Genomic DNA, 12,565 nt, shown 5'->3' with positions numbered 1-12,565 from the left:
AAAAAACAGATATAAATGTATTTAAAGCCAAAGTGTGTCATTTAGTATCACTAAACGAAATTGTAAAAATAATCTGATGTTTTCAAACAGGTTAATGGAAACTTCCTTCATTCATTGGCATCAATGGCATATTCTGCACATTAACCTAGAAAAGAACAAAGTATCTCACAGCAAAAAATGACACATCTCAGCTTTAAAGGAAGCAGGTAAGTGAAATACCCACACATATGTGCATTTAGCTAGTTCATCACAATTCAGATGCACTCTCAAAAACACACTCACAAACACACGACCCGTCTTGAGTCTGCTAATATTGCTAAGTGTTGTACAAAATCCACTTTCCACGTGTCCGCCCAGATGCTTCAGGCAGAATTGCTGCACGCGTGTGTGTGGGAGACAGATGTGGAGTGACAGGTTGGGTAGATTGGCCCATGAGCAGTAGTCGCCTGTGGCACTGACATCACACACACATACAACACGCTCAGCCTGACTGTGGGCGATTGTGTGTGTCGAGTGGGAGGATTCGCCACCGCACCAAAAAACCACATAATGAAGCCTGACACTCTCAACTGCTGTCGGGGAGAGGGAGGAGCCTGAGTCTCATGTGGACCCGCCCACCAGCACACTGTAAGACTGAGAGGGAGGGGCTTCACTTAGACCTGGCACACATTATGCTGAAAGGGAGGGGTCTCGCTTAGACCCGCCCACCAGCAGACTGTAAGGCTGAGGGGGAGGGGCCTCATATAGGATTACATGGTTTTCACAACAACTAGCCAAAGGCTAAATATCACATTATTGGGGTCGCTTCAACCCGTGGACAGAGCCCAATTCCAAGGGAAAACCGCGGATTTGGCAACACTGACCCCCGCACACTGTAGGCTAAGAGGGAAGAGCCTGAGCCTCATGTGGACCCGCCCACCAGCACAGTGTAAGGCTGAGAGGGAGGGGCCTCAGTTAGACCTGCTTATCAGTGCAATGTGCTGAGAGGGAGGGGCTTCACTTAAACCTGCCCACTTGCCCACTGTAAGGCTGAGGGGGAGGGGCCTTGTACAGGGTTGCCAGGTTTTCAAAACAAAACCGTCCTATTGCTAATTAAAACTAGCCCGAAACTAGCACAATCACGTTTCGGAGGGTGACCCTTGTAAAAATCATGTTCCGGGGGGCAAAATACACGTTTTTTTTGTTGGGGTTCCCCTGTAAAATTTTAATTCCATGGGCTAAATATCACGTTATTTGTGTTGCTTCAACCCGCAGACATGAAAATCAACCTGTGGCAACACTGTTAAAGTAGCCCAATTCCAATTGGACTTGACAACAATGACCCCTGCACACTGTAGGCTAAGAGGGAGGAGCCTGAGCTTCATGTGGATCCACCCACCAGCATACTGTAGGCAGTAAGGGAGGAGCCTCAGTTAGACCCACCCACCAACACACTGTAGGCTGAGAGGGAGCGGCCTAGCTTAGACCCGCACACTGTAATGCTGAGGGGGAGGGGCCTCGTAGGGTTACATGTTGTAAAAATCATGTTCCGGGGGGCAAAATACACGTTTTTTGGTGGGTTCTTCTGGTAAAATTTACATTCTAGGGACTAAATATTACATTTTTAGGGTCACTTCAACCTGTGGACATGAAAAACAACCAGCGGCAACAGTGTTTAAGTAGCCCAATTCTGTAGAAAAACCGCAGACTTGGCAACACTGACCCCTGCACACTGTAGGCTAAGCCTTATGTGGACCCGCCCACCAACAGAATGCAGGCTGAGAGGGAGGAGCCTCCGTTAGACCCACCCACCAGCACACTGTAAGGATGAGGGGAGGGGCCTTGACTAGACCAACACACTGTATGTTAAGAGGGAGGAGCCTGAGCCTCTTGTGGACCCGCCCACCAGCAGACTGTAGGATGAGAGGGAGGGACCTCACTTAGACCCACCCACCCGCACACTGTAAGGCTGAGGAGGTGCCTCGTATAGGGTTGACAGGTTTTCACAACAAAAGCGTCCTATTGCTACTCAAAACTAGCCCAATCGTGTTCCAGGGGGCAAATTACAAATTTTTTGGGAGGGTTTCCCTGGTAAAATTTGCATTTCAAGGGCTAAATATCACGTTAATGGCGTCAACACTGACCACCACACACTGTAGGCTAAGAGGGAGGAGCCTTGTATAGACCCACACGTACTGTAGTGTAAGAGGGAGGAGTCTGAGCCTCATGCAGACCCTTCCATTAGCAGTCTGTAGGCTGAGAGGGAGGAGCCTCACTTAGACCTGCCCACTGACTATCTATGATCTATAGCAGTGGTGTCACTTATAAGAGCTTAGACTTGCTTATGAGACCCACATGACTTGTCATTTGAGACTCGTTTTACTTCTTTATTCTGAGTTAAACTGTAAAAGACCTAACTGAAGTTGATTCAGACAAGCAAGTTATTATATTTGATTTAAGGTTACAAATAATTTTTTTCTTTGAAATAAGGTGCACTGATGAATAATTTTCAATAATGTGTGCAAAAAGTAAATAAAGAAACGTGTGCAAAAAGTAAATAAAGACAGGGTTAAGGATTCAAGTTGACTTACTACACAATTTTTCCTACCAACTGGCAACCCGCGGTGTAGAAATACTATTGGGTAAACTGGAAGTGGGCGGAGTCACACAGACTAAAACAAAAACAGACATTCTAACACATTTCAAAGTAGTATAACTGGCTGTCAGATTGTTTTTAATGTGAACTTAACACATTTCCAAGTCTCCAAACATGGTATTTTTAGGCTTTAGTACAGTCAAAAAATTACATACAGCACCTTTAAATGAAAAGAGAGCGAGGCAGAGGTTACATGTGGTGCCTGAAACTCATCCCTGAGCCGGGTTGGAGGCGTCGTGTAAAAGCCCTGTCACAGCATCACTGGGAAATACACGGCAAACACGCACACTCGCGCCATCCGCTGATCAGAGACACAGACGCGGCCAATTTGCACTTCTAAGCATCTGCCTTAAACCACTGCATGCATGTGTGTGTGTGCGCTTATTTTAAAACAGCATTTCATGAAGCAGAAAATGTACCTGTTAACCTGTTTGACACATCAAAGCGCTCCACTAATAGCTAAACATTTAGCTTCTGAAATGCGAGTGAACAGCTATCGTAGGGTCTGGATTCAGATATCAGCTGCTGCTTTATTAGAGGCCGTACAAACACACATATTGCTTAAAGCATTAGCCCTTCACAGCTGTTTAATGCTAAATTAAAGCAATAGTTCACCCAAAATTAACATTTAGTATCATTTACACTCTCATGTCGTTCTAAGTGAGTTCTGTTATCTTTATTTCTTTTTGCAAAATGCTAAAGGGGAACATATGAAGGCTGTTTTCAATCCTTTTTGCCATGCATTTACAATGAATGGGTATTAAAGCTTTTTAAGACATCAAAAAGATGCAAAAGCAGCGTAAAAGAATCATAAAGTGATTTATATGACTCATACACTATATTCCCAGTCATGCACTAATTTTAAAAAGAAACTGAAAATCTTAACATCTGCACTAAATCTAAATCATGAATGAATTGTTCTTTTGATCAAAACTTAAATCAGTTGGTCCAGTTCAAAAAAGGTGTCTGAATGATTTGTTCATGAATTGAACTGAACCCGTTCTAAAGTTCAGCTCACTCAGTGAAGAGAAAAAATTATCAGTGAATAACATTTATTTCAGATAGTTTTCTGAAAACATAAGTAATTTGAGCAAATTTGATGTCACGTTTATGGTGCTTTTGAGTCCTTTTGGATGCATGAAAACTTCAGCCTTCATTTTAATTGCATGGAAAGCATGCAAATTTCTCGAGATGATATACGAGATGTGGGTGAATAAATAACATGAAAAATAAAAATACATTTTCATTTTGGATGAACTGTCCCTTTAAGAAGACAAGCCATTTTCTTCTGTCTTTTTTTTTTTTTTTGGTTTTTAACATTTTATTTCATAAAAGTTGCCCTGCACATTTTTAATACCTTCAAAAAATTTATACAAATATTAGAGTTTTTATGTGCATTAATGTACACTACCAGTCAAAAGTCTTTTGTAATGTTACAAAAGATTTCTATTGTATAGATAAATGCTGTTCTTCTCAACCTTCTATTTATCAAAGAAACCTAAAAAATTCCACTCAGCTGTTTTCAGCATAATAATAATAATGTATGTTTTTTGAGCAGCAAATCAGAATATTAGAATGATTTCTGAAGGATCATGTGACTGGAGTAATGATGCTAAAAATTCAGTTTTAAAATCACAGGAATAAATTACATTTTAAAATATATTCAAATAGAAAACAGTTTTTTAAATAGTAAAAATATTTTAAAATTTTGCTGTGTTTGCTTTACTTTGGATTAAATAAATACAGGGCTGGTGAGCAAAAGAGACTTCTTTAAAAAAACATTGTTGGCTAAAAAAACTTTTGACTAGTAGTGTATGATGAAATAATTATTAAAAATGATTGAAAGAAATTATTACTTTTATTCAGCTGCATTAAATTGATCTAAAGTCACGGTAAAGACATTTAGAATGTTACGAAGTGTTTCTATTTCAAATAAATGCTGATAATAATCACAAATGTTTCTTGAGCAGCAAGTTAGAATATTAGAATGATTTCTGAAGGATCATGTAACACTAAAGACTGAAGTAGTGATACTGAAAATTCAGCTTTGCATCACAGAAATAAATTACATTTCAGAATGTATTCAAATAGAAAGCACTTATTTTAAATTTTAATATTATTTCACTATTTTTACTGTATTTTTGACCAAATAAATACTGCTTTGGTAAGCAGAAGATACTTCTTTCAAAATATTTGAAAAAATCATTCAAACCCCATTTTGAATGGTAGTGTGTATTTATTTAAGTGCATGTTGTGGTTTTAACAGCTTAATAGTTAAGTTGTATAATATATCTGTATTGTGCACCCTCATATTTATGCCATAGGTAACTGAATTGACAATGTCCCAGTGTTTGGTGAATCAAGGCCATTGATTTGCAGCCACAGTCTTTATTTGCCAAATGATGTCATTCAGCAATCAGTCAAACCTGACCAGATCCAGTCATCCGAACGTCTCTGATCAGCAGCGGCGCCGCGCGGGTCGACACGCGTGTATGTTTCTTTTGTTCTTCCCACGTCTCTCTCAAACCACCCAGAGCGAGCCGGACAGATTGAGTCCAAATGCGGCGCTGAGGCGTTTAAACAGTTACCTGCGCTTAACACAAAAGCGGCGGACTAATTGACAAAGACAGCAAGAAAATAGGATCTGTCTTAGAACATCTCTCTTCCGCCGGCTCCCTCTCTTTCTCTCCCTCTTTTCTTCGGACGGATGAAAGGCCATCATTCCATCATGTGTGGTTAGCGTTTTCTTCGTAGCCTGAAGTGAAACAGGAAGTTCTTAACTGTTCAGTGGCTTTTGCTTGAGGCAAGGTTCTACCCTGCTCTCTCTTTCACTGTCTCTCGCTTTCTTCCCCCACCCTCTAAAACACACACACACACACTCGTAGGGCATCTGCCTTCATAACCATCTATGCTTAATACAGCACATGGTAGAGGAACGTCTCAGCCGAAGCGGCTTCACTGGCTGTTGTTAAACTTCAGAGCTGTTCATGCTCATGCCGAAATGTAGATGTTTTTGCTTAAGAACACAGCTTGCGATTTTACAGATAAAATGTTTGGATATCATTGCGTTAAATAACTAAATATCAAAGCAAGTGTCATCAGCGCTCAAACTCTGCAGGAGGAGGGGAGAGTTGCTTTTTTTCAGAACCGATTTCACTTTTTTGAGCTGTTTTTACAGCTCCTCTCGCAATCATTTTTAGTGCGTTTATGAGGTCAGTTCCTCTCAGTTTCCCAGTGACTGTGATTTTTCTGATTTCCAACAAATCGTATTTTAAGATTTGAGCTCACGGCTCTTCGGTAATATTCATATTAACCTGTCATTTTCTCCTGATTTTAATAGGATTAAATACAGTAGTTTGTCATAAAACTTAAGTCAGTATTTGACAAGCAGTAGAAACTTTTTAGACGTGAAAACTTAAGAAATGCCTTTTTTTGTGAAATGTTTTGCTTAAAAAATATGCTAGTGCAGTTTTCTGTAAAATTCATAATTTATATTTTGTATCAAACCCAGTGACTTTCAGCAATTTTAAGTGTGAGTTTTAATGCTATTTTGTATTTCATATTAATATTAAGTAGTTTAGTAATTTAGTGTAGTCCTTTTTATTTAACTTTTATTTTTTTTAATAATTATTTAATATTTTATATTTGCTTATAATTTGTTTATATATATTTTTATATATCTTGTATAATTTAATGTTACATTTTTATTTAATATTTCTTTAAATATTTTGTGTAATTTAATATTTTTAATTAATATTTCTTTTTAAAATTTATATATTTTTTATTTATTTCAGTTTTAGTCATTTTAGTACTTCAACTAATTCATGTTATATATATATATATATATATATATATATATATGTCTATTATTTATAAATGTTTGTTTATATAAAAACATTTTTTGTTAATTGAAATTATTATTTTATTTTGATTTTTCAAGGCTATAGATAAACACAGACAGACAGAAACAGATGATAGATTTTAAGTGTGACTGAATGCTATTTTGTATTTTTATATTTTAATATTAGTTTAAGTAGTTTAGTAATTTAGTGTAGTACTTTTTCTTATGCCATTTTTAATTGTTTTATATAATTATTTAATATTATATATGTGCATATAATTCTTTAATATTTCATATTTTGTATAATTTTGTATATTTTTATGTAATTATGTAATATTTTCTATTTAATATTTCTTTTTTAAATGTATTTTTTTTTTTATTTCAGTTATAGTAATTTAAGTACTTCAGCTGTGTGTGTATTCATCTAATTCATGTACCATTCATATATACTAAATGTAATAGATTATTTCTATAAAAACATTTTTGTTCATTTACATTATTTTAGTTTTTTTAGGGCTGTAGATAGATAGATAGATAGATAGATAGATAGATAGATAGATAGATTGATAGTCGTATCTGTTTCACCTTAAATGATGAAAATGCACATCTCAAACAGACAAATAAAAAGAGAGTGCATGATAAATATGAAAGAGATTTTGTGAAACAGAACAGTGTGAAAGTAACAATAAAAGACAGATGAGAAAATTGCAAAATTGATAAAGTGAGCAGAGGCCACGGGGTGGAGAAAGGCAGGAGAAGAGAACGAGTGTTCAGTGTGTGTGTGGGGCTGCATTGAGATTCTTGGCCTGTATCTGTTGGCAGTGGGGTGTGAGCTGAGATCTGCTGCATAATTGTGAAACCGCAGGGACTGCAGCTCTGACCAGCCTGTCAAAACATCATGACAATCGTCCCTCACCGCACAGCAGACAGGCCGGAGAGAGAGAGAGACAGCGAGAGGGTGTCAGCGTTTTGACTGATATACCAGCTGAGAAGTTATAATTACGATCTCTCTCTGACATTTGTAATCTAAGCGCGCGCACACACACACGGATCCTGTGGACTGTGGTTCTTGTGGAGCTTGTGGGGGTGTGCTGGTCTGTACGGGAGTGCTTTAGCCGCTAGGCTGGGTAGCGATTTCCACGCCGCTGCGTTTTGAGGCTAATTAGTTTGGATATTAACGGGACGAAACCCCAAGCAGCTTCTAAATGTCACCCGCTCTCCCCACAGACACAAACACACGCCGGTTCACGCTCTTTGCCCCGTTCCACCGCCCCCCAGAAAAGCGCCGCGGGGAAAACCAAGAAAAAGCCAAGAAGTGCTGGCGCTGGGTCACGGCGACGTGTGGAATAGCAAAGCTGTGTCACTGCGCTCGGCATACTGGGAGCACTGGAGTGAGCCGAGAGAGCCTTCATCACACAGACAGACAGACAGACAGAGAGACGCTGGGGCTTTAAAGGTGAATTTTACCCAGAAATCAAATTGCTGGATTTTCCTTGATGTGTTGAAAAGTTACTTTCAGCTGCGGGATCATGTTGTGACGCACAAAACACCTTCAGCAGACACACAAACCCAACAAACTCTCATCAGTTTACACATGTCATCTATCTATCTATCTATCTATCTATCTATCATTCTATCATATATCTATTTATCTATCGCTCTATCATTCTGTCATTCTATCTGTCGTTCTGTCTATCGTTCTATGATTACATCTATCTATCTATCTATCTATCTATCTATCTATCTATCTATCTATCGTTCTATCGTTCTATCGTTCTGTCGTTCTGTCGTTCTATCCTTCAATGGTTACATCTATCTATCTATCTATCTATCATCTATCTATCTATCGTTTTAGCGTTCTGTCGTTCTATCATTCTATTACTCTATCATTACATCTATGTATGTACGTATGTATGTATGTATATATCTATCTATCTATCGTTCTGTCATTCTGTCATTCTATCTGTCATTCTATCGTTCAATGATTACATCTATCTATTGTTCTGTCATTCATTGATTACATCTATCTATCTATCTATCTATCGTTCTGTCATTCTATCATTCTATCTGTCATTCTATCGTTCAATGATTACATCTATCTATCGTTCTATCTATCTATCGTTCTGTCATTCTATCATTCTATCTGTCATTCTATCGTTCAATGATTACATCTATCTATCTATCGTTCTATCATTCTATCACTCAATCATTACATCTATGTAAGTATCTATCTATCTATCTATCTATCTATTCATCTATCATTCTATCGTTCTGTTGTTCTATCCAATTTTCTGTCGGTCCATCCATTTATTGTTCTATATATCATTCTGTCGTTCCGTCAATCCATCATTCTATGTAGAATTCTATCATTACGCCGATTCATCCGTCCATCCATCCATTGTTCTGTCTGATTACGTCTATCTATCTAGCATCATTTTATCATTCTATCTAGATTTCTATCATTCTATCCATCTATCATCTGTTGTTTTATCCTTTCATCCATATTTCAACAGTATGAGGTCTATAAATCTTCAAACTTTTTAAACTTCAAACAAGGCTTTGTCAAATCAACATTTAAAGTCTGTTTTGACAAACGTTGCTTTTCTCGTTATATAAAACATTTATATGAATTTCTTTGAATTCATTTTGATTATTTTTTCTTACTTTTTTCCCTTTTAATTTGAGTTAGCAACTCTGCATCCTGTTTGCTACCTCAATTCAAATTCAGGAACTGAAGTGTACTTTAAAAGTCATTCTCAATACTGAATAGCACATAACTCGATCGATTCCACTCACTTTATTTTCCTTGGCTAACTAAAATATATATTTACAAATGTGTGTGAATTGATTGCTGTGAATCATACTTGTTTTATTTTTGACTTCTGACTCAATGGCAGCTCATGATGGCATAAAGATGTTCTCAGTACTATGAATAAGAATTGTAAACACAGACCACAGTACGCCAAGTTTGTTTGTGGGCAGGTTGTGGCGAAACAGTCAGTTTTGTTGTAGTTTGTGTAACTCTCAAGTCTGTGGAAAAAAGATATATGGCCACAGAGATGAAGGTGAAGAGAGAGTGAATGCAGGAAACCATGAGACACTGCTAGCATGTGAATGCACTGCTGTAACAGACATAAAGACACAGTGTCTGTGTGCATAAGTTATTTTATATATTGAGGTTGGAGATAGAGAGAGAAAGAGCGAGCGTTTGACACAGAGGTCACCTTTATCTCATCTGGGAAAAGCGTCTTCACAGGGATCCTCTGCAGCAAGGGATTGTGGGTTTTGTGGCCATCCAGAATACCGAATGTAGCAGCACAAACCTTGAAACGCACCCAGAGGAAAGTGTTACTGCTCAGAGGTTGCTCTTTCATACCTCAGGAGACGTCAAAGTAAAGATTCATTTTAGGAATCAACTGTGTCTCAGATGTTTCTCCTAACAGACTCAACCTGTGGAAATACAAAAAGTGTGAGCTATAAAAATTAAAATAGAAATCTTGTGATTTACCTTGATAAGAAATGTTTGTGCTCATAATGAACTTTGATTTCAGTCTGAGACTTTTTTGAGATCTAGATGCATATGAGATTACTGTGGTCTTTTCTTAAGAGAAACATCTGAGCAGTAGGAGATTTCAAGTCTCATCTTGCTCTCCACAAAATCTCATTGCCATTAAGGAGCAACAATTGAGACATTGTTGAGATCATTTTTGAAACTGTAGAGAAGATGCGTGTGGGAATACTGTGGTATTTTTCTACGGAGAAACGTTTGAGAAACATTTCATTGCTGGAAATGAGCAACAATTGAGACATTGCTGAAATGTCTTTTGAAACTCTACAGGAGATGCACGTGAGATTACTGTAGTTTTTTTCTTAGAAAACATATGGAAAACATGAAATTTCAATTTTAAGTCTCAGTTTGCTCTCTATAAAATCCTCATTGCTGTCAAGGAGCAACAATTGAGAAATTGTTGAGTTCTAGATGAGACGCATGTAAGATTACTGTGGTCTTTTTCTTTTGAGAAACATCTGAGAAAAGGGAGATTTTAATTTCTGGCCTCAATTTGCTCTCCATAAAATCTCATTGCTGTTGAGGACCAACAGTTGAGACATTGTTAAAATCTTTTTTTTGAAACTCTAGCGGAGATGTATGTGAGATTACAGCAATCTTTTAGAAGAAATGTCTGAGAAGATTTAAATGTCAAGTCTCTGTTTGCTCTCTATAAAATCTCATTGCTGTCTAGGAGCTACAATTGAGACATTGTTGAGATCTCTTTTGAAACTCTACAGGAGATGCATGTGAGATTATTGTGTTCTTTTTCTTAGAAGAAACATCCGAAAAACAATTTCAAGTCTCAATGCTGTCAGAGAGCTACAATTGTGACATTGTTGAGATTTATAGAGATGAATGTGTGATTACTATGGGCTTTTTTAGGAGAAACATCTGAGAAATGGGAGATTGCAATTTCAATCTCAATTTGCTTTCCGTAAAATCTCACTGCTGTTGAGGAGCAACGATTGAGACAACATTGAGATGTCTTTTGAAACTCTACAGGAGATGCATGTGAGATTACTGTAGTTTTTTCTTAGGAAACATATGAAAAACATGAAATTTCAATTTTAAGTCTCAGTTTGCTCTCTATAAAATCCTCATTGCTGTCAAGGAGCAACAATTGAGACATTGATGAAATCTTTTTTTTGAAACTCTAGAGGAGATGTATGTGAGATTACAGCAGTCTTTTAGAAGAAATGTCTAAGAAGTAGAAGATTTAAATGTGAAGTCTCTGTTTGCTCTCTATAAAATCTCATTGCTGTCTAGGAGCTACAATTGAGACATTATTGGGATCTCTTTTGAAACTCTAAAGGAGATGCATGCAAGATTAATGTTGTCTTTTTCAGGAGAAACATCTAGGAAACAGGGGATTTGAATTTCAAGTCTCAGTTTGCTCTCCAGAAAATCTCATTGTTGCCATGAAGCAACAATTGAGACGTGGTGGAGATATGTGGGAGGCATGTGAGATTACTGCAGTCTTTTTCTTAGAAGAAAAGTCTGAAAAGTTGGCGATTTCAAGTTTCAATTTGCCTTACATTACAGTTTTTCTCAGTCGCTTTGGTGCATTTCTCACAACACTATTTACATTTGCACAACATTTACTTCAACCTCCACAACATTTAGTCATTTGTGCACATCATAGTAGCAGTTTCTCATTCCTTCCAACAAATTGCAAATGCTTTTGGACATGCATCAATTGCTTTCATACAACTCTCTGCTGTTTTATAACATTATCATTTGCTTATGTCATGTCAGTCAAAATTAACTAAACTTGTGAATGCTGAATAGTCATTCCATATAAAACTAATAGTCCTCATTTCATTGCTTGAGTCATTACATACAAAAATGTTGAACTAGTTGTCAAAATCTGTCAAGCAAATTTTATAAAAAATTTTAAATCTTTTTTTTCCTGAAAATGTCTTCTAAATTGAACAATTTCTGCAAATGTGCATGAATGATTTACATACCTATATGTTGTAGGTTCAGTTCCAATATGTACTGCAATATTGTTTACAATTGTGCACAGCTCTACCCAAAGGGAGTTTATGTTTGTTGTAAATAAGGGTGTATTTATTCGTTTGCACAATGCTTTGAATAAATTAGAATTGCAAAGAGCATATGAAGTAAAAATGTGAAACATACATATTCAGTGTCTTGTACTCAGATACCTCACTAAATACAGTAATGTCTAGCTTTACTGTAGTTTTCAAATGGCTGTGCAAATAGTATATAGTGCTGTCTTGAGCATTTTCAGGAAGTGTCACCAAAATCTGACTTTTTTGCATAGGAAAAAATTTACAGAGTAAACTGTCATAATGAAAACATGACAAAGCCATTTGACTATCTTGTTCATAAACAATGGTGTCAGGACTTTTCATCTTGATGACACTGACACTTTCATTGACATGAATACTTGCTTTTGAGGAATGAGCTATCCATTTTGAGCAAGTGACACGCTTTTGCAGGTTATCAACTAGGTTTTGCAGTTTGTACTAATTGTTTTGTGAAATGCATTAACTGTTGTGCAAATGTAAATAGT

General features: G+C 37.1%; 1 protein-coding gene across 3 annotated transcripts in view; it reads left to right on the top strand.

Annotated features, from left to right (window-relative positions):
- The window catches only part of tfap2d (transcription factor AP-2 delta (activating enhancer binding protein 2 delta)), a 96,817-nt gene that overhangs the window by 28,139 nt on the left and 56,113 nt on the right, over nt 1–12,565 (top strand). For all 3 annotated transcript variants that reach the window (XM_051137789.1, XM_051137791.1, XM_051137790.1), the window contains one exon: nt 91–206. The gene's annotated coding sequence lies outside the window, so the exon portion shown is untranslated. The remainder of the gene's footprint in view (nt 1–90; nt 207–12,565) is intronic.

This window comes from Labeo rohita, chromosome 20, assembly GCF_022985175.1.
Source record: "Labeo rohita strain BAU-BD-2019 chromosome 20, IGBB_LRoh.1.0, whole genome shotgun sequence".
Classification (NCBI taxonomy): Eukaryota; Metazoa; Chordata; class Actinopteri; order Cypriniformes; family Cyprinidae; genus Labeo; species Labeo rohita.
The sequence above is the reverse complement of the archived record's forward strand: the minus strand, read 5'-3'. Positions and strand labels throughout refer to the sequence as shown.